The sequence below is a fragment of the Pristiophorus japonicus genome, chromosome 19 (assembly GCF_044704955.1).
Source record: "Pristiophorus japonicus isolate sPriJap1 chromosome 19, sPriJap1.hap1, whole genome shotgun sequence".
Classification (NCBI taxonomy): Eukaryota; Metazoa; Chordata; class Chondrichthyes; family Pristiophoridae; genus Pristiophorus; species Pristiophorus japonicus.
In genome coordinates this window covers 7,369,876-7,389,793 of record NC_091995.1, presented here as the reverse complement: position 1 = coordinate 7,389,793, position 19,918 = coordinate 7,369,876, and the positions used below count along the sequence as shown (strand labels likewise).

General features: G+C 45.3%; 1 pseudogene; it reads left to right on the top strand.

The window, feature by feature from the left end:
• Positions 1-467: 467 nt before the first annotated feature.
• The window catches only part of LOC139229684 (butyrophilin subfamily 1 member A1-like), a 58,536-nt pseudogene continuing 39,085 nt past the window's right edge, over positions 468-19,918 (top strand).

Below are 19,918 nucleotides of genomic sequence, written 5' to 3'. Positions count from 1 at the left end.
ATTCCTCACCGCTCCTCCGCCCCGATCACTTGTCGCAAGTCCGCCATGATCTTCCTATTCCACTGTTTTACCAGGGCCCAGCCGATGTTCCTGCCCACGCTGCAAACTACGACCTGGGTCCTGATGACGTCACCTGGAAGCCGTCGAGCGGTTCGCGCTGGAAGCTGCAGAGGCTCTTTTTATAGCCGCGGCCTGCGGTGGTGTTCTCTCACAGGTCGTTCCAGGGCCGGGGGCTCCAGCTCTTTTTATAGCTCCGACCAGTTAAAGCTGGGGCAGCTGCCAAAAGCCAGTCTTAACCCCTCCTCACAAAACTTTTACAGAAACAGTATAAATCTCCATCACTGGGCTTGGAAACAAGGGGGGAAATTCAGACTCCAGGCAATCTCCCCCCGCGCATGCTCGCCTCTCCTCCAATCACAGCCTCCCATTTCCCCCGCTCGCGCTTTGACCGTTGGGCTTTGAGCTCCCGCTCCGCTCGCGCCCGCTCTCCAGCCGCCTTCACTCACTCTGCAGCGGGGCCGCGCTCCTCTGCTCGGCAGTGAAACACCGCCTAAAGTCACACACAGCTGATCGTAAAAGGTGGAGCAGGGGAATGGAGAAGACCAGGGGGATCGATGGGGAGAGGTTCAGCTTCGGCCCCACATTAAAATAACCAAAACAGGAAGCATGAAAAAGACAGCTGAGAAAAAGATGGGAAGCTGGTTGAGAGAAGCAGATTGGGATAAAGAGGTCGTGACAGTGAACTTCCCTCTGAGACCAAATCCCGAGACCATTTACACGGAGGGACCAAATCAAGGGACCACTTACACCAAGGGACCAAATCCAGAGATCACTTACACCAAGGAACCGAATCCAGGGACCACTTACACCGTGAGACCAAATCCAGGGACCACTTACACCGTGAGACCAAATCCAGGGACCACTTACACCGAGAGACCAAATCCAGGGACCACTTACACCCTGAGACCAAATCCATGGACCACTTACACCGAGAGACCAAATCCAGGGTCCACTTACACCGAGAGACCAAATCCAGGGACCACTTACACCCAAAGACCACATCCAGGGACCACTTACACGCAGAGACCAAATCCAGGGACCACTTACACCGAGAGACCAAATCCAGGGACCACTTACACCCAAAGACCACATCCAGGGACCACTTACACGCAGAGACCAAATCCAGGGACCACTTACACCGAGACTGTAAAGTGAGAATCAGGGTGACTCAGTGTGGGTTATAGCACGGTGGGAAAGCAGCTGGACTCAAAGTGAATGGCGGGGAAAGGGGGTAGGGGAGATACCATGATGGGATTAAATTGGATGAAACTGTGTGTTAGACACATGCTGGTCTGAGAGTGAGTGAAGCCTGCGGTCCCGACACCTGGGAGGAAGAAACTAAAAGTTGTTTTGTTAAAGCGTCGGATTAGGCGAAGGATGAAACGGATATGAAGACCCGGTCAGCGGGAATCCACCGGAAGCGCGACAATGTGGTGTCACCAGCTGCCTGTGTGGAGCAACATTACAGGCAGGAAGGTCAGCGGGTTCCTGCAGCACTCAGCTCATTCCACGCAGTGAGTCCCTCTCTATAATTCACCATCGATTTGTTTCTTCTCTCCCCCAGCACTACAGAGGCCCTCGCTGATCTTTCAGTTCCCATGCAGGATGTATACCCAGAATGTATCTCTCTTTCTCTCTTTTCCCATTCACTTGCTTCACTTTCTCCTGTGTATTTCCAGCATTTGTAGATCAGATTTCCAGCTGTATGTTTTTTTTATTATTTTGATTGTTCAGGGTGTGTGAATGGTTATTAAGTTCATGCTACAATAATAATTTTTGCAAATAGAGCAGGAAAACCTTCAGTGAAGCAAATAAAGTGAAGAAATTGAATTGCCAAGAGCCAGCTTGCCACAGTGCAAATTGTCCTCAGAATGGATCCCACATCACCTGTTACTGTTTGTAAGGGGATAAAATACGGTCACTAAAGTGGGAGTAGACAGACAGACAGATGGTCACTAAAGTGGATACTAAAGGTCATGAATTAATCTGACACATGGTCCAGCTTGTAGGGCTGATCAGTATGAGGAGGTTCTGAGGAATCGGGAGTTCCTCTACCTTATGATAGGGATTGTAATATATCGTAAATTGACCGATTGTATGTAAAGCACGCTTATACACTCGTTTACAATGGGTTTTAAGAAGGGGAAGCAGCAAAGCTTGCGATGCAGCAAAGCTTGATGGTTAATGAACCATTTGTTATGTTACCCTTAATACAGACTGAGGGAAGCTTACATTCAGTACTGAATAACACATCCACCAAGGACAGGAGGGGAGTCAACAATCTATTGTGCAACATCTGAAGGGATGTTTGGGGAACAAGATAGTAAACCCTGGGAAACAAGGTTAATTCACACATCATGAGGAACTGAGGCAAAGTTGACACCACTGAACAACAGTCAGGAAGGGTGACATGTGATGGGAGATGGATAGGTGGTGGGAACCACTCAGAGCTAGTCTGATGTAACTTCGCTGATAGCAGTGGGCCAATCGGTGGTTTTGTAGGAGTGTCGTACACCTCGGAAACTGTATAACTGTAGATGTAAAACCTTTGTTCTGAGAAGGTTCATCTGTGAACACTTCCCCTGCATGCTTGAATTAAAACTAGTTGAACCGAGGTTTCATCTGAGTGATTCCATGGTCGCTATATGGGCGGGTGTCGATTCCTTATATCAGGGAGTCCACCATGAAGAAAAGTCTTCTTTTTACCCCAACACTGTTTCAGTTTGATTTTATCCTATCTCGGTGTCCCAAGTATTTTTATGTTTGTCACCGGAGGTGTGAAGAGCCAGGGTGGCATTTTACGAGGCCGTGTGCAACTGGCAGAGCCTCATATGGTGTGGGCAGCTTATCAGAAAATTGCACTTTCAGTGCTGACGTTTTGCATCATGTGATGTGGGAGGGTGGGAAATGGAGTGCAGTGTGCCCACAATGCTGTGATCAGTGGTGCGCTGCATGGGAGACCCCACTGGTGAGAGGGACAGCCGGAAATTTCACCTCAAGTGACATCGTCCTGAGGAACTAGACTGAACGGGGGTGAAATTGGTCTTTGGGCAGGCGATTCGGCAGCCCGCTTTACACCCAGCAAGGTTATTTTGTATTGAGTGAATTCACTGCAACATCACAGTGAACATTTAGGGGCACAAGCCCAACTAACGGGTTTCCTCTGGTCAAATTGCAGAACTGACTCGCACTGGATGGTTGTTTGTGTGTTCTATCATGTGACCTAAGGCAAGTTTTCCCAAAGAAGTGGTTCAATATACTAAAAATAATAGAAATTTCAGCAGTGTTTGAAGAGCATGGACAGGCTCCCTCCCTGCCGTGCACTGGACATTAAAACAGACAGAACTTTGCAATGCACCAGACATTACTTCACTGGTGGTGTTCAGGCAGCTTATATAAACCAAATTGGTGGAACTTATGGGGAAATGTAGATATTTCTGAATAATTGGGATTGAAAGAAAGACTTGGATTTATATAGAGCATTTCACGACCACCGGACGTCTCAAAGTGCTTTACAGCCAATGAAGTACTTTTGGAGTGTAGTCACTGCTGTAAAGTGGGAAACGCGGCAGCCAATTTGCGCACAGTAAGCTCCCGTAAGTTGGAGTTCCATTATTATGATTGAGAAACAGACCACAAACACCAAAACACTAATAAAAAATAGAAAATATACACTACATATTTAAGGTTAATTTAAATTAAAGTTATTAATGTCTCATAAATATATATTTATCCAATTTTTAAAAAAGTTTTTAAAAAATTATGGTTTTAAATAAACTTACTGTAGTGGGCAGGGTTTTTAACAATAAAATGTGTTTGTTAAATTTTATTTGTTAGGTTTTTGTACGTTTTAAAACACTTACGCCTGTAACAGTATGTGCCTGCATTTATCAGGCGCAAGAGTTTTCAGGACATCCTACTCCTGCACCTATTTTCTATGTTCTATGTTCTATCCGCTGGGCAAAATATGGGTAAATACCTCAATCTTGGCCATGCGAATGTCCCGGCTGTGGAGATATGGAGGATCTGTCAAGCTTTAGCTTGACCGATCTGAACAGCCGGTTTTCAGTGCTTGCGCATTGTGTGCTGAAAACCAGCTTTTCCGATGTGTTTCCAGGTCTGTAGAAACTCCGTATAGACTCGGGAGCCTGGAATTTCCACGCCAATGCCTCAATATTCTCGCTGGGTTATTTAATTAGCACTGAAATTCCGGTCGGATGCTTCTTTCGGACGAATGCCTCCGACCGGAGAATTTTTACGAATTTACCTGGTGGTCCCGGAGGAGCGTGGGATTCCGGTGGGGAGGTTTTCTCTTCCCACGCGGCGAAGCACACTCCTGTCCTCTAGATTCCCACTCAGAAGGTGCAGCAGGTACAGTATTAATAGCAATGAGAACTCTGTATCTACAAGTCTTATTTAAGTTCATTCCTTTCCTTTATTTTTGCTTCAGTTCTTTATTAGTAGCGTCCCTGTAAAAAGTGGGCACTTTTGTGAAGTTTTCCGTTTGATGACTCAGTGTCTCCTTACAGTTTCATTAAGAAAAGGCAACTTGGAGGTGCAGGTAACTCGATGAGGTGCAGTTACACCGATACACTCAGCTGTATCTTGCAGTTTCACTTTCTCGGTCCCGCCCATTTATTGCATCCATTTTGCGGAACTTAAAATTACTTCCTTTTCCCCGAGCGGCTGCTGTTTCCCCCTCCTGTTGTGTCCATTAACTCCACATTAAAGAGAGTGCTCCGCGCTGATCCCGCTTATTACAAATTGTTCCTGTGCACAGGTTACAAACTCAGAGAAGACAAGGTGCCGGCAGCAAGTTCTGGGTCAGGAGGGTCCCGGTAAGAAGGCAAGCGGCTGCTCGAAGCGTTGAACAGGTCAGTGGGCTCCGGAATATTTCACCGTACGGGAAGTTGGTGAGAATCACTGGGCCAAAGAGTTCACTTTCGGATTTAACCCCGGCAATCAGTGAGCGTGAAACCCGCCCTGGCTAATATCACTGAACACACATTACAGGCCGGGATCAAACTTAGGACGGTTCTGGTTTGTATGATCACTGGATAAACTTGTTGGGCCATCATAGCAGTGGGTTTAGTGTTGACTGTTTTGAACATCTGTCCTCACTGCAGCAATATTAGACCAGTATGAGACAATGAGAGAGGCTGGGACAGCAGTAGCTTATAATGACATTCTTCAGCCCCTCTCATTTTAGTGTTGGTATCAGCTGTGGCTCAGTCAGAAGGTTGTGAGTTCACATCCTACTCCAGGGACTTGAGGTCATAAATCTAGGCTGACACTCCAGTGCAGTGCTGAGGGAGCCCACTGCACTGTCGGAGGTGCCGTCTTTCGGATGAGATGTTAAACCGAGGCCTTTTCTCTCAGGTGGACGTAGAAGATCCCATGGCATTATTTTGAAGAAGAGCAGGGGAGTTATCTCTGAATCAACTTAACACAAGCAGATTAAATGGTCATTATCACATTGCTGTTTGTGGGAACTTGCTGTGTGCAAATTGGCTGCTGCATTTCCCACATTACAACAGTGACTACACTTTAAATGTACTTCATTGGCTGTAAAACACTTTGAGACGTTCAGTGGTCGTGAAAGGCGCTATATAAATGTTATTTTCACAGTTGTGCTATGTTACTGAGACAAGCGGAGGGGTGTTGAGGATGAGGTACATTATGGAGGGAGAAGGGGAGGACTTGGCTCACATGAAGCTGGTACAATAAGGGATGAATAATCAGGGCATTGCACAAATGTCTCAAACAGTACATGTGGCCAAAACCCCGATCCAAATGCCTGACATCCTTTCAGGGGAAAATGAGGGACAGGGAGAAATGAAGGAATTTTATACAGGTGCAGGGCCTAAATCCTGGAATCCTCGGGACTGAGGCCGCTCCGGATTCCGGGCTTTTCCAGATTTTCGATTTCTTTTTTGATGTCACAAATCCGTAAACACCTGAACCCAGGTTCGGGTATTTCCGGATTTCAAAACATCAGAATGGGGGAGGGGGCGGATTCCCGCTGAAGAGCTGTTCCGGCCGTCCAACCCCGCCGAGGTTGTGGTCGTTGGACGGGTCCCGCCGAGGTTGTTGTCGTTGGACGGGCCCCGCCGAGGTTGTGGTCGTTGGACGGGCCCCGCCGAGGTTGTGGTCGTTGGACGGGTCCCGCCGAGGTTGCTGTCGTTGGACGGGCCCCGCCGAGGTTGTGGTCGTTGGACGGGCCCCACTGAGGTTGTGGTCGTTGGACGGGCCCCGCCGAGGTTGGCGTCGTTGGACGGGCCCCGCCGAGGTTGCTGTCGTTGGACGGGCCCCGCCGAGGTTGCTGTCGTTGGACGGGCCCCGCCGAGGTTGCCGTCGTTGGACGGGCCCCGCCGAGGTTGCCGTCGTTGGACGGGCCCCGCCGAGGTTGTTGTCGTTGGACGGGCCCCGCCGAGGTTGTTGTCGTTGGATGGGTCCCGCCGAGGTTGCCGTCGTTGGACGGGCCCCGCCGAGGTTGCCGTCGTTGGACGGGCCCCGCCGAGGTTGCCGTCGTTGGACGGGCCCCGCCGAGGTGGTTGTCGAGTGGGGCCCCGCCGAGGAGGTTGTCGAGTGGGGCCCAGCCGAGGAGGTGTTTGGGCGGGCGGGGTCCCGCCGAGGAGGAGTTCGGGCGGGCGGCGAGGAGGCTCCGAGGGTAAGGGCAGCGGTGGCGAGGCCCTGAGATCGGCAGGGTTGTCGGGTCCGGATTCTGGAACATTTTACGGATCCTGGACGACCCTGCCACTGATCGGTCTGGATTCCGGAACTGCAGATTCTCGACGCTGCACCTGTAGCATTGAGAGTGCTGGCATTTATAGAGAACATAAGGAAAAGTACACGGTGCAATAAGCCCATCCTTTTGTTGGAAATCAACACCACCTCTTCACCATATCCTTCAGAAATGCATCTGTTTATCCCTTGATCCCATTTATAGTTCATTTCAATTTGCCTTTTTAAATTCATGCATTCTTGGGATGTGTCGGCTGTTGGCATTGGTGTGTGAATGGAGCTGCATGTAGTTCAGACCTGGTAAGGACGGCAGATTTCCTCCAGAGGACATTAGTGTGAATAAGTTGGGTTTTTACAACATTCTGACAGCTTCATATTCACTTTTACTTACACCAGCTTATTATTTCCATAGTTATTAAAAAAATTAAATTCAAATTCTCGAACTGCCATAGTGGGATTTGAACACTCATTCTCTGGATTATTAGTCCAAACTTCTGGATTACGAGGCCAATGTCAATACCATTACATCAGTACCCTCCTCTCTGGTACTTATTCCACAATACTCTAAACCTTTGAATAAAATGGTTCAGAGTGACTTTGCTTTGAACTCCTAACTTTCTAATTCTAAGCTGTGCTCCTTGGTATTTGACCCTTTCACTATAGTGAGCAAGTTGCCTAATTTATCAATTTCCCTTTTAAGCCTAAAATGTGAAATTACATCACCTCAAAGTCTCCCCATTTGCAAAACACCTCCAACGTCTTCAACCTTTCCTCACACTGTAAATTCCTGATGCCTGGAATCGTTTTTGTTATTTCTGTACCTTCTAAAGGCAACAATATCCTTACATTGAGGTTATCAGCCTTTTTCCTGCATTTTAACACATGCTGATGATGTCACAGATGTATCCACTGTAATACTCCTGGGTCTCTCTCTCGTTCAGTGTTTCTCTGCAGTATTTATGAGAATGATCTTGCTGAGGAATGTGCCTACTGTTCTAAAACAAGGACATTTGTAAACTGTATAACTTTTGAATTCGAATATTTAAAAAAGACTTATTGAAAAACATGGACATGACACAAGTAACAAATGTCGATGCTGAAATTACGCAGTGGGATATTGTCGTACAAATGCTTCACGTTCAGAAATTCCACTCTCCATTATTCTTAAGTTCTTGTGTTCTTATTTTACGAGAAATGTTGACTGATTTATTTTAAATGGGTTGCACCTTATTTATGAGCAGAGAACTGAATTCAAAGAATGTGTTAATACACCTTATTTCAGTGTTGTAACTAGGCCTTTTTAAGAACTATAACAAATTCTCTTTTCAGGTGATAAACTTCAATCAGTTCTGTATAAAGATGAAAGGAAGATGCTTCAGTATTGTGTTCCTATTTGGTCTTCGTACTGTAATGTTGGGTAAGCAATGGAACTAATGTAAATCTTACTGATCCATTGTTTTGAAACAAGTGTATTTCCATCTGCTTAGCTAATTTATAGTATGTGTTTTTATAACCAGGAAAAGACAATTAAGCCTAAACAAGGGCCTTTTTCATGGATCGAACTCACCTACCCCTCTATCCCTTAATTTGGTCCCTCTCCACAATGTCTCTTGAAGCCGTTATACAGTTTGCTTAAATGGCATTCACTTGCATCTTATTGCACAACTCTATGTGGAGTAAGTTATTCGGGAACACACGTGCGCACACAGTAAATCAGATCAGAGAGGTGAACTTGTAGCTCAAAGATTGGTGTGGGAGAAACGGGTTTCCATTCATGGGGCACACATCAGTACTGGGATAAGAGGGAGCTGTTTCATCGGGATGGGCTTCACTTGAACCAGGCTGTGACCAGTGTCCTGGCGAATTGAATAGGGTTGTAGATAGGGCTTTAAACTAAATAGTGGGAGGGAGGGAGCGGGAGGGATCAGGTGAGCGGAAATTTAAAAAGTAAAAAACAAAGGAGAAGGCAATAGTGCAGGGTAGCAATAGGGGTAATGATAACCAGAGTGTGATGGGAAGGGACAGAGTGTATAAACATAGAAGAGTGCGTCAGAAAGTGGGGTCAGAGGAGGGAACAATTAAAAGCTCTTTATCTGAATGCACGCAGCATTCATAACAAGATAGATGAGTTGACGGCACAAATAGAAATAAATGTGTATGATCTCATAACCACTACAGAGACGTGGTTGCAAGGTGACCAAGCCTGGGAACTGAATATTCAGGAATATTTGACATTTTGAGAGGATAGGCAGAAAATAAAAGGAGGTGGTGTAGCTCTGTTAACAAAGGATGAGATCAGTGCAGGTGAGAAATAATATTGGCTCAGAACATCAAGATGTAGAATCAGTTTGGGTGGAGCTAAGAAATAGTAAGGGAAAGAAGTCACTGATAGGAGAAGTCTATAGGCCCTCCTAACAGTAGCTACACTGTAGGACAGAGTATAAATCAAGAAAAAAATTGAGGCTTGTAACAAAGGTATGGAATAATCATGGGTTATTTTAATCTTCATATTGATTGGACAAATCAAATTGGCAAAGGTAGAGTGTTTCCGAGATGGTTTCCTTGAACAGTACATTGTGGAATCAACCAGGGACAGACTATTTTAGATCTGGTAATGTGTAATGAGACTGGATTAGTTAATGATCTGATAGTAAAGGATCCTTTTGGGAAGAGTGATCATAGCATGGTAGAATTTCAAATTCAGTTTGAGGGTGAGAAAGCTTGGTCTAAAACTTGTGTCCTGATCTTAAATAAAGGAGATTACAAAGGTATGAAGGCAAACTTGGCTAAAGTGGGCTTTGAAAATAGATTATAGGGTAAGAAGGTCGATAAGCAGTGGCAAACATTTAAGGAGATATTTCATAACTCTCAGCAAAGATATATTCCAGTAAGAAAGAAAGATTCTAAGAGAAGGATGAACCGTCCGTGACTAACTAAGGAAGTAAAGGATGGTATTAAATTGAAAACAAAGGCATACAATGTTGCAAAGAATAGTGGAAGGCCAGGGGATTGGGAAATTTTTAGAAACCAGTAGAGGACAACTAAAAGAAATAATAAAGAGGGGAGATGATAGTTTGATTGTAAACTAGCAAGAAATATAATAACAGACAGTAAGAGCTTCTACAGATATAGAAAAAGGAAGAGAGTAGCTAAAGTAAATGTTGGTCCCTTAGAGGCTGAGACTGGGGAATTAAAATTGAGAAACGGGGAAATGGCACCGACTTTGAACAAATAGTTTCGGTCTTCACGGTAGAAGACACTAAAAGGAGGGAGACAGAAAGTAGGAAACTATTGACCAGTTAGCCTAACATGTGTCATTAGGAAAATGCATGGAGCCCATTATTATTGAGGCAATAGCAGGACATTTAGAAAATCATAATACAGTCAAGCAGAGTTAGCATGGATTTATGAAAGGGAAATCATGTTTGACAAATTTGCTGGAGTTTTTTGAGGATGTAACGAGCAGGGTGGATTAAGGGGAACCAGTAGATGTCGTGTATTTGGATTTCCAGAAGACATTTGATAAGGTGCCACATAAAAGGTTACTGCACAAGATAAGAGATTAAGGGGTTGGAGTAACATATCAGCATTGATAGAGGATTGGCTTAGTAACAGACAACAGAGAGTTGGGATAAATGGATCATTTTCAGGTTAGCAAGCTGTAAATAGTGGAGTGCCACAGGGATCAGTGTTGGGGCCTGAACTATTTACATACTATATTAATGACTTTGATGAAGGGACCAAATGCAATGCAACCACATTTGTTACTGATTCAAGGATAGGTGGGAAAGCAAGTTTAGTGGAGGATGCAAATAATCTGCAAAGGGATATAGATAGGCTAATTGAGTGGGCAAACATTTGGCAGATGCAGTATAATGTGGGCAAATGTCAGGTTATCCACTTTGTTAGGAAAAATAAAAAAGCAAATTATTATTTAAATGGTAAGAGATTACAAAATGCTGAGGTACAGAGGGATCTGGGGGTCCTTGTGCATGAAACACAAAAAGTTAGCGTGCAGGTACTGCAAGTAATTAGGAAGGCAAATGGAATGTTGGCTTTTATTGCAAGTGGGGTGGAATATAAAAGTAGGGAAGTCCTGCTACAACTGTACAGGGCGTTGGTGAGACCACACCTGGAATACTGCGTACAGTTTTGGTCTGCTTATATAAAGAGGGATATACTTGCATCGGCGGCAGTTCAGAGAAGGTTCACGAAGTTGATTCCTGAGATGAAGGGATTATCTTATGAAGAAAGGTTAAGCAGGTTGGGCCTATACTCATTGGAGTTTAGAAGACTGAGAGGTGATCTTATTGAAATGTGTAAGATTCTGAGGGGGCTCAACAAGGTGGATGCAGAGAGGATGTTTTCCCCCATAGTCTCAGAATAAGGGGTTACCATTTAAAATTTCTTCTCTCGGAGGTTTGTGAATCTTTGGAATTCTCTACCCCAGAGAGCTGTGGAGCCTGGTTCATTGAATATATTTAAGGTGGAGATAGACAGATTTTTGAATGATTAGGGAGTCGAAGGTTATGGGGAACGGGCGGGAAAGTGGAGCTGAGGCCAGGGTCAGATGAGCCATGATCTTATTGAATGACAGAGCAGGCTCAAGGGGCTAAATGGCCTACTCCTGCTCCTATTATGGTCTCTAAGGTATTTTCACTGGCCCTGATATCGAGGAAGGGTTTTGATAGAACCCAGGTGTACTAACAGAAAACCTTCCTATATTGACCAATCCTGGGACTCAGGACTTCTCATCCTTCTTTTTAAAGTGACAAGAGCATCAAACTATCAGATAGGGAAGTGGAGTTGAGGCCAAGGTCAGATTAGCCATGAACTTATTGTTTGGTGGAGCAGGCTCGAGGGGCCAAATGCTCTACTCTTGCTCCCAGCTATTCTCAATATATATAAATGATTTGGATGAGGGAACCAAATGTAATATTTCTAAGTTTGCTGATGGGATTGTGAGTTGTGAGGAGGATGTTAAGATGCTGCAAGGCGATTTAGATAGGTTGAGTGAGTGGGCAAACACATGGCAGATGCAGTGTAACGTGGATAAATGTGAAGTTATCCACTTTGGTAGGAAAAACAAAGACAAAGTATTATTTTAATGGTGATAGCTTGGGAAATGTCAATGTATAAAGGGACCTGGGTGTCCTTGTACACCAGTCATTGAAAGCAAACATGCAGGTGCAGCAAGCAGTTAGGAAGGCAAATGGTATGTTGGCCTTCATTGCAAGAGGATTTGAGTATAGGAGCAAGTATGTCTTACTACAGTTATACAGGGCCTTGGTGAGACCACACCTGGAGTATTGTGTGCAGTTTTGGTCTCCTTACCTAAGAAAGGATATACTTGCCATAGAGGGAGTGCAACGAAGGTTCATCAGACTGATTCCTGGGATGGTATGAGGAGTCGACTCGGACTGTATTCACTAGAGTTTAGAAGAATGAGAGGGGATCTCATTGAAACGTATGAAATTCTGAAGGGGTTGGACAGACTGGATGCGGGGAGGAAGTCTAGAACAAGGAGTCACAGTCTCAGGATATAGGGTAGGACATTTAGGACTGCGATGAGGAGAAATTTCTTCACTCAGAGGATGGTGAACCTGTGGAATTCTCTACCACAGAAGGCTGTGGAGGCCAAATTATTGAATATATTTAAGAGGGAGATGATAGATTTCTAGACACAAAAGGCATCAAGGGATATGGGGAGAAAGCAGGAATATAGTGTTGAGATAGAGGATCAGCCATGATCATATTGAATGGCGGTGCAGGCTCAAAGGGCCAAATGGCCTACTACTGCTCCTGTTTTCTATGTTTCTACTTCTTATGTTCTTATAATCTTGAACACTTCAGTTAAATGACCCAATTTCTCCTCTTTGCCAGAGAAAGCAAATCAAATAATGAAAGCAAATGTGGCAGCCGATTTGTACACCGCAAAGTCAAACAAACTACAAATGAGTTAAATGATCAGATAATCTGTTCATGGTGGTAGTTGAGCGAGGAATGTTGGCCAGGACACTGGGAGAATTCCCACCTCTTTAAATAGTGCCATGGGATCATTTACAGCCACCAGAACAGGCAGACAAACTGGGCTTTGGTTTAATGTCTCATCAAAAAGGCAGCTCCTCCAACAATACAACTGCACTGAAGTGTCAGCTCTGGGGATAACTCCTCTGCAAAGCTTTTGATAAGGTCTCACATGGTAGACTGGTCACGAAAGGAAAAGCCCATGACATCCAGGGCAAAGTGGCAAGTTGGATCCAAAATTGGCTCGAGAGGCAGGAAGCAAAGGGTAATGGTTGATGGGTGTTTTTTGACTGGAAGGCTGTATCCAGTGGGGTTCCGCAGGGCTCAGTGCTGGGTCCCTTGCTTTTTGTGGTATATATCAATGACTTGGACTTGAATGTGGGGGTATGATTAAGAAGTTTGCAGATGACACTAAAATAGGCTGTGTGGTTGATAATGAAGAAGAAAGCTGCGGACTGCAGGAAGATATCAATGTACTGGTCAGGTGGGCATAACAGTGTCAAATGGAATTCAATCCGGATAAGTGTGAGGTAATGCATTTGGGATGTCTAACAAGGCAAGGGAATACACATTAAATGGTACGACACTGAAAAGGAACAAAGGGACCTTGGAGTGCAGGTCCACAGATCCCTGAAGGTAGCAGGCCAGGTAGATAAGGTGGTTAAGAAGGCATATGAAATACTTGCCTTTATTGGTCGAGGCATGGAATACAAGAGCAAGGATGTTATGCTTGAACTGTATAAACACTAGTTAGACTGCAGCTGGAGTACTGTGTGCAGTTCTGGTCACCACAATACAAGAAAGTTGTGATTGCACTGGAGAGGGTGCAGAGGAGATTTACAAGAACGTTGCCGAGACTGGAGAATTTTGGCTATGAGGAAAGATTTGAGATGTTCAGTCTGTTTTCTTTGGAACAGAGGAGGCTGAGGGGAGACCTGATTGAAGTGTATAAAATTATGAAAGGCTTGGATAGTGAACCTGTTTCCCTTGGCAGAGGATGATATATTCTTACTATACAGTATAAATGCACACGAGGCCCATCCTTGAGAGAAGGAGTTACCTTTATGACCAAGACCTCAAGTGATGAAGGTGGGTGGTGCTTCCCCTTTTATACCTGAAAGTCCAGGTTAGGAGTGTCTCCCACAAGTTCACCCCCTTGTGGTCAATGTTCTCAAGATGTACAACTTAGGTCAGCTTATACATGGGTTACACTGATAGTTGAATACATGTCAGAGGGGTCAACAACCAGGGGGCATAGATTTAAAGTAATTGGGGGGAGGTTTACGGGGCTATGAGGGTGAATTTCTTCACCCAGAGGGTGGTGGGGGTCTGAAAGTCACTGCCTGAAAGGGTGGTAGAGGCAGAAAGCCTCACCACAATTAAAAAATACTTGAATGTGCACTTAAAGTGCCGCAACCTACAGGTCTACGGGCCAAGAGCTGGAAAGTGGGGTTTGGTTGGGTAGCTCTTGGTCGGCCAGCGCGGACATGATGGGCCGAAATGGTCTCCTTCCTTGCTGTAAATTTCTATGATTCTATGATTCTTCCCAGACTGTAGGAATATATCAATGGACTGTTCAGGTGGGCAGAAAAGTGGTAAATGGAATTCAATCTGGAGAAGTGTGAGGTAATGCATCTGGGGATGGCTACCAAGACAAGTGAATACACAATTAGTGGTAGGATACTGAGAAGTGTAGAGGAGCAGTGAGACCTTGGAGAACATGTCATAAGGACATAAGAATTTGCCCCTCGAGCCTGCTCTGCCATTTAATAAGATCATGGCTGATCTGATCATGGACTCGGCTCCACTTCTCTGCCCGCTCCCCATAACCCTTTATTCCCTTATCGCTCAAAGAATCTGTCTATCTCGGCCATAAATATATTCAATGACCCAGCCTCCACAGCTCTCTGGGGCAGAGAATTCCATAGATTTGCAACCCTCTGAGAGAAGAAATTCCTCCTCATCTCAGTTTTAAATGGGCGACCCCTTATTCTGAGACTATATCCCCTAGTTTTAGTTTTCCCTCAGTGGAAATATCCTCTCTGCATCCACCTTGTTGAGCCCCCTCATTATCTTATATGTTTCGATAAGATCACCTCTCATTCTTCTGAACTCCAATGAATAAAGGCCCAACCTACTCAACCCCCTCATCATCGGAATCAACCTAGTGAACCTTCTCTGAACAGCCTCCAAGGCAAATATATCCTTCCTTAAATATGGAGACCAAAACTGTACGCAGTACTCTAGGTGTGGCCTCACCAATACCCTGTACAGTTGTAGCAGGACTTCTCTGCTTGTATACTCTATCCCCCTTTGCAATAAAGGCCAACGTTCCATTGGCCTTCCTGATCACTTGCTGTACCTGCATACTAACCGTCTTATGTTTCATGCACCAGGACCCCCAGGTCCCTCTGTACTGCAGCACTTTGCAATTTTTTTCCATTTAAAATATAATTTGTTTTTCTATTTTTTTCTGCCAAAATGGATAACCTCACATTTTCCCACATTATACTCCATCTGCCAAATCTTTGCCCACTCACTTAACCTGTCTATGGGCTAGATTTTATACTTTTGTGCATATCGCCCAAAAATGGGCGTTATTTCCGGCATGTGCGGTAAAAATGGGTTTTCAGATCATTGGCTTCTCGCCCATTCTCAAAGCACCTAGTCTCCATTTTTGAAATTGGGCATTACCGCGAGCGAAATGAAATGGGCGGTAGCGTTAAATCTCGCTGACCTTCTGCCGTACAGTTTCACCGTCCTTAGCAACGGTATGGCAACGCTCAATTTCCGCGATTCAGGAGGTCAAGGGTCATCATGACATGCGCAGAAGAGGAGACAGAGAGAGAGGGAGCTGAGAGGGACTGAAGGCGTGTGTGGGTGTGGTGTGTGCTTGTTTGGCTGTTGTGGGAGGCTCGAGGGTGGTTCACCAGCAGCAAAAAGCCTACTAAGAATAGAGTTGGCACCGAGTTTTTGTCCAACAAATAATATATAACATGGAAGGGATGATGGAGGCCCTGGAGCTGGTAGCCAGAAATACTGATGGCAGAGGGCTCCCAGTGGTCCTGGATTGCAGCACGACACCCTCATTGCCAACCACACATGAGAGTCAGGAGCAGCATCTTGCTTCTGGCTCGGAGCACATTCCCACCTCAGGACTGTCCTCTCCTGTATCCGTCCAGGCAGCGGTTCGGCCGTCATTTCCTCCCCGCTACACCCCAATGAAGCATCACCTGAGGAGCCCCTTGGTCAGGCGGCTTGGAGTCAGGACAGGAAGGGGAAGGGATAGAGGTGGGGAGGAGAAGCAGAGGGGGAATGGTTGATTTTTACAGAAATACTGATGATTTCAGACAACTGTTTGGTTTAAATGTTTTTTATTTAACAAAACCTTGTTGCGCATTGACACAGATAGCTGCACCGTTACACGCTGGTAATTCCTTAACATCAAAGAGTATAATGACACTTAACTTCAATCAACTTAAACTTTAACTGTCACCAAGATGATGCCCACCATTGATGTATGAGCTGCAGACCCAGCAGTGTGTCAGCCTTGTAAATAACACCAAAGTTCTTTCAGGCAAAGCGCTCATTAATGAGCTCCTGATGTAAGGCTCTTGGAGCTATCATGCCACCACGGGCCCTTTCATGCGGTCTACAGGGGCCGGGGGCATGGCTTCAGCGTCAGCCTGATTGTCTGGGCCGATGTCAGCGTCCGCCTCCTCGTCCTCCTCTTCCTCTCTCTGGTGAGGTGGACTGTCAGACTCATCAGGCAATTCTTGTCCCCCGCTCATAGCCAAGTTGTGCAGCATGGAGCACACCACCACAAATTGAGCTACCTGCTCAGGGTGGTATTGGAGTTTGCCTCCCGAGTGGTCCAGGCATCTAAAGTGCTGCTTCAGCACTCCAATGGTTTTCTCCACAATATTGCAAGTGGCTCTGTGGCTCTCGTTGTATCGCCTCTCGGCTTCGGTGTGGGTGTCACGCAGTGGGGCCATCAGCCAGGTGGTGAGGCCATATCCTTTGTCACCAAGCATCCAGCATTGGCTGATTGTTAAACAAGTCAGATACAGTGCTCTCTCGCAGGATGTGAGCATCACGGATGCTGCCAGAAATTTAGCATTCACTGTCGTTATAATTTGCTGGTGGTCGACAACGAGTTGGACATTCAGGGAGTGGAATCCCTTGCAGTTCCTGAAAACCTCAGCATCCTGAAAAAGTGTCCGCACCTTGGGGAAGTTTGCAATTCTGGAAAATCCTAGAGCCCTCTCACTCTGCCTCCCTAGTCATAGGGAAGCTGATCAAGTCCCTCCTGTATGCGTACAGGGCTTCAGTGACCTGTCTAATGAAGCAATATGTGGCATACTGAGACAGACCGCAAATGTCGCCAGCTATGGCCTGAAAAGAACCCGACATGTAGAACGACAGTGCCGCGATGACTTTGACCTCGACGGACAGTGCAGTTCTGAGGGTGCTGGCAGGCTGCAGATCTTCGCTTATGAGCTGGCATACCTCAGTGATAACCTCTTTGTGGAAGCGCAGTCTCCGAAGGCAGGTGGTGTCGGGCAAGTCGAGGTAAGACTGCTTCTCCCTGTACTTGCGGGAGGTGTAACGTCTGGCCTTTCTCATCAGTCTGTCACGTCTTACATTGGGCTCATAATGCTGTGGAGCGTACCTTCGGCCTTCTCGAGTCTGCAGCATGCAATTGGTCATCAAGAGAGGGTGGGAAAGGACAGGCCCCATTGCAGTAGCTCTCTGTTTTCCACCGATTGGTCACAAACAATGAATGTCCCGACGAAGACACCTATTAAGTTCCAATCGCTCACAGTATGGTCAAGATGTTTGTAGAGATGTTCACATCAACTCCAACGACCTTCAGAGAACATCTGAACTCCCCCAAGGTTGAAGCACAGCAGCCTTTTAAAGAATGCGACATGTGATGTAGAACATGGTGTCCTTAACGCTGTGATTAGTTTCAGTTAGTTCCACTTTTTCTGGACGTTTTTTGGGGCGAGTGATATTGTGGGCGATATGTGTGAGGTGGTGAAAGTGACGCTGGGCGATCTCATGGCCGTTAGTTTCGGCAAATATGATCTTTACGACAAAAAAAGTGGACGGGCGGTATTATTGAATCTTGCCGTTAATTCCGTGCGGAAAGTAATGCTGGCCGATATTTTGGGTGTTGATTTCGCCCATTCTGATGATTTCGCACAAAAAAAGTGGGCGGGCGGTATTATTTTTTTCCGGCATTACACACATAGGGAAAGTAATGCTCGGTGATATTTTTCCGAAAAATGCCTGTCAGTTTCCATTTTGTAGCTAAATGGGCGATAAATGGGCATTATATGTCATTTTAGCGGTAAAATGGATGTTAAATGAGTGTTAAGCATGCAAAAAAAAGTGGAAAATCTAGCCCCATATCCCTTTGTAGATTTTTTGTGTCCTCACAATTTGATTTGCCACCCATCTTTGTATCATCAGCAAACTTGGCTACATAACTCTCTGTCCCTTCATTCAAGTCATTAATATAGATTGTAAATAGTTGAGGCCCCAGCACCAATCCCTGCGGCACCCCACTAGTTATTGTTTGCCAACTGGAAAATGACCCATTTATCCCGACTTTCTGTTTTGTGTTAGTTAACCAATCCTCTATCCATGCTAATATATTACCCCCAACCCCGTGAACTTTTATCTTGTGCAGTAACCTTTTATGTGGCACCTTATCGAATGCCTCCTGGACATCCAAATACACCACATCCACTGGTTACCCCTTATCCACCCTACTCGTTACATCCTGAAAGAACTCCAACAAATTTTTCAAACATGGTTTCCCTTTCATAAAACTATGCTGGCTCTGCTTGATTGAATTATGCTTTCCAAATATCCTGCTACTGCTTCCTTAATAATGGACTCCAGCATTTTCCCCAGGGACCGAAGTTAAGCTAACTGGTCTATAGTTCCCTGCTTTCTGTCTGCCTCCTTTTTTAAATAGGGGCGTTACATTTGCGGTTTTCCAATCTGCTGGGACCTCTCCAGAATCCAGGGAATTTTGGTAGGTTACAACCAATGCATCTACTATCCACTATGTCTGAGGCCACTTCCTTTAAGACCCGAGGATGAAAGCCATCAGCTCCAGGGGACTTGTCCGCCTTTAGTCTCATTATTTTACTGAGTACTACTTCTTTAGTGATAGTGATTGTATTAAGTTCCTGCCTCCTTATAGCCCTCTCTATGTTCACAAATCCCTGAAGGTAGCAGGACAGGTACATAAGGTGGCTAAGAAGACATGCAGGATACTTTCCTTTATAAGCTGAAGCATAGAATACAAGAGCAGGGGGGTTATGTTTGAACTGTATAAAACACTAGTTAGGCCACAGTTCTGGTCCCCACATTATAGGAAGGATGCGTTTGCACTAATGAGGGTACAGAGGAGATTTATGAGGATGTTTCCTGGACAGGAGAATTTCAGGTATGAGGAAAGATTGGATAGGCTGGGGTTGTTTTCTTTGGAACAGAGGAGGACGACGGGAGATTTAATTGAGGTGCATAAAATTATGAGGGGCCTGGATAGAATGGATAGGAAGGATGTAATTCCCTTAGCAGAAAGGTTATTGATTAAAGTAATTGGTAGAAGGATTAGAGGGGAGTTGAGAACTTTTTTCACCCAGATGGTGGTGGGGGTCTGGAACTCACTGCTTGAAAGGGTGGTAGAGGCAGGAAACTCCCATCGTATTTAAAAAGTACTTCGATATGTACTTGAAGTGCCGTAACCTACAGGGCTATGGACCAAGAGCTGGAAAGTGGGATTAGGCTGGATAGCTTTTTCAGCCGACACAGACACCGGGGGCCAAATGCCCTCCTGTGGTGTCAATTTCTATAATATTAAGGTTAATGTTCAGAATGCCCTTTTATTACCCCTACCTATTTATATACACTGTATATAGTGAGACAGTGATAGTTTTTACAATGATCTGTCCCATTTAGGCAATTATTCCAAATTTATTTTCCAGATTCATGATTATTGGAAGAATTAGTAACACTAAAAATGGAATTTTATTTGTTTCCCTTAAAATACCTCCATTAAGATTAA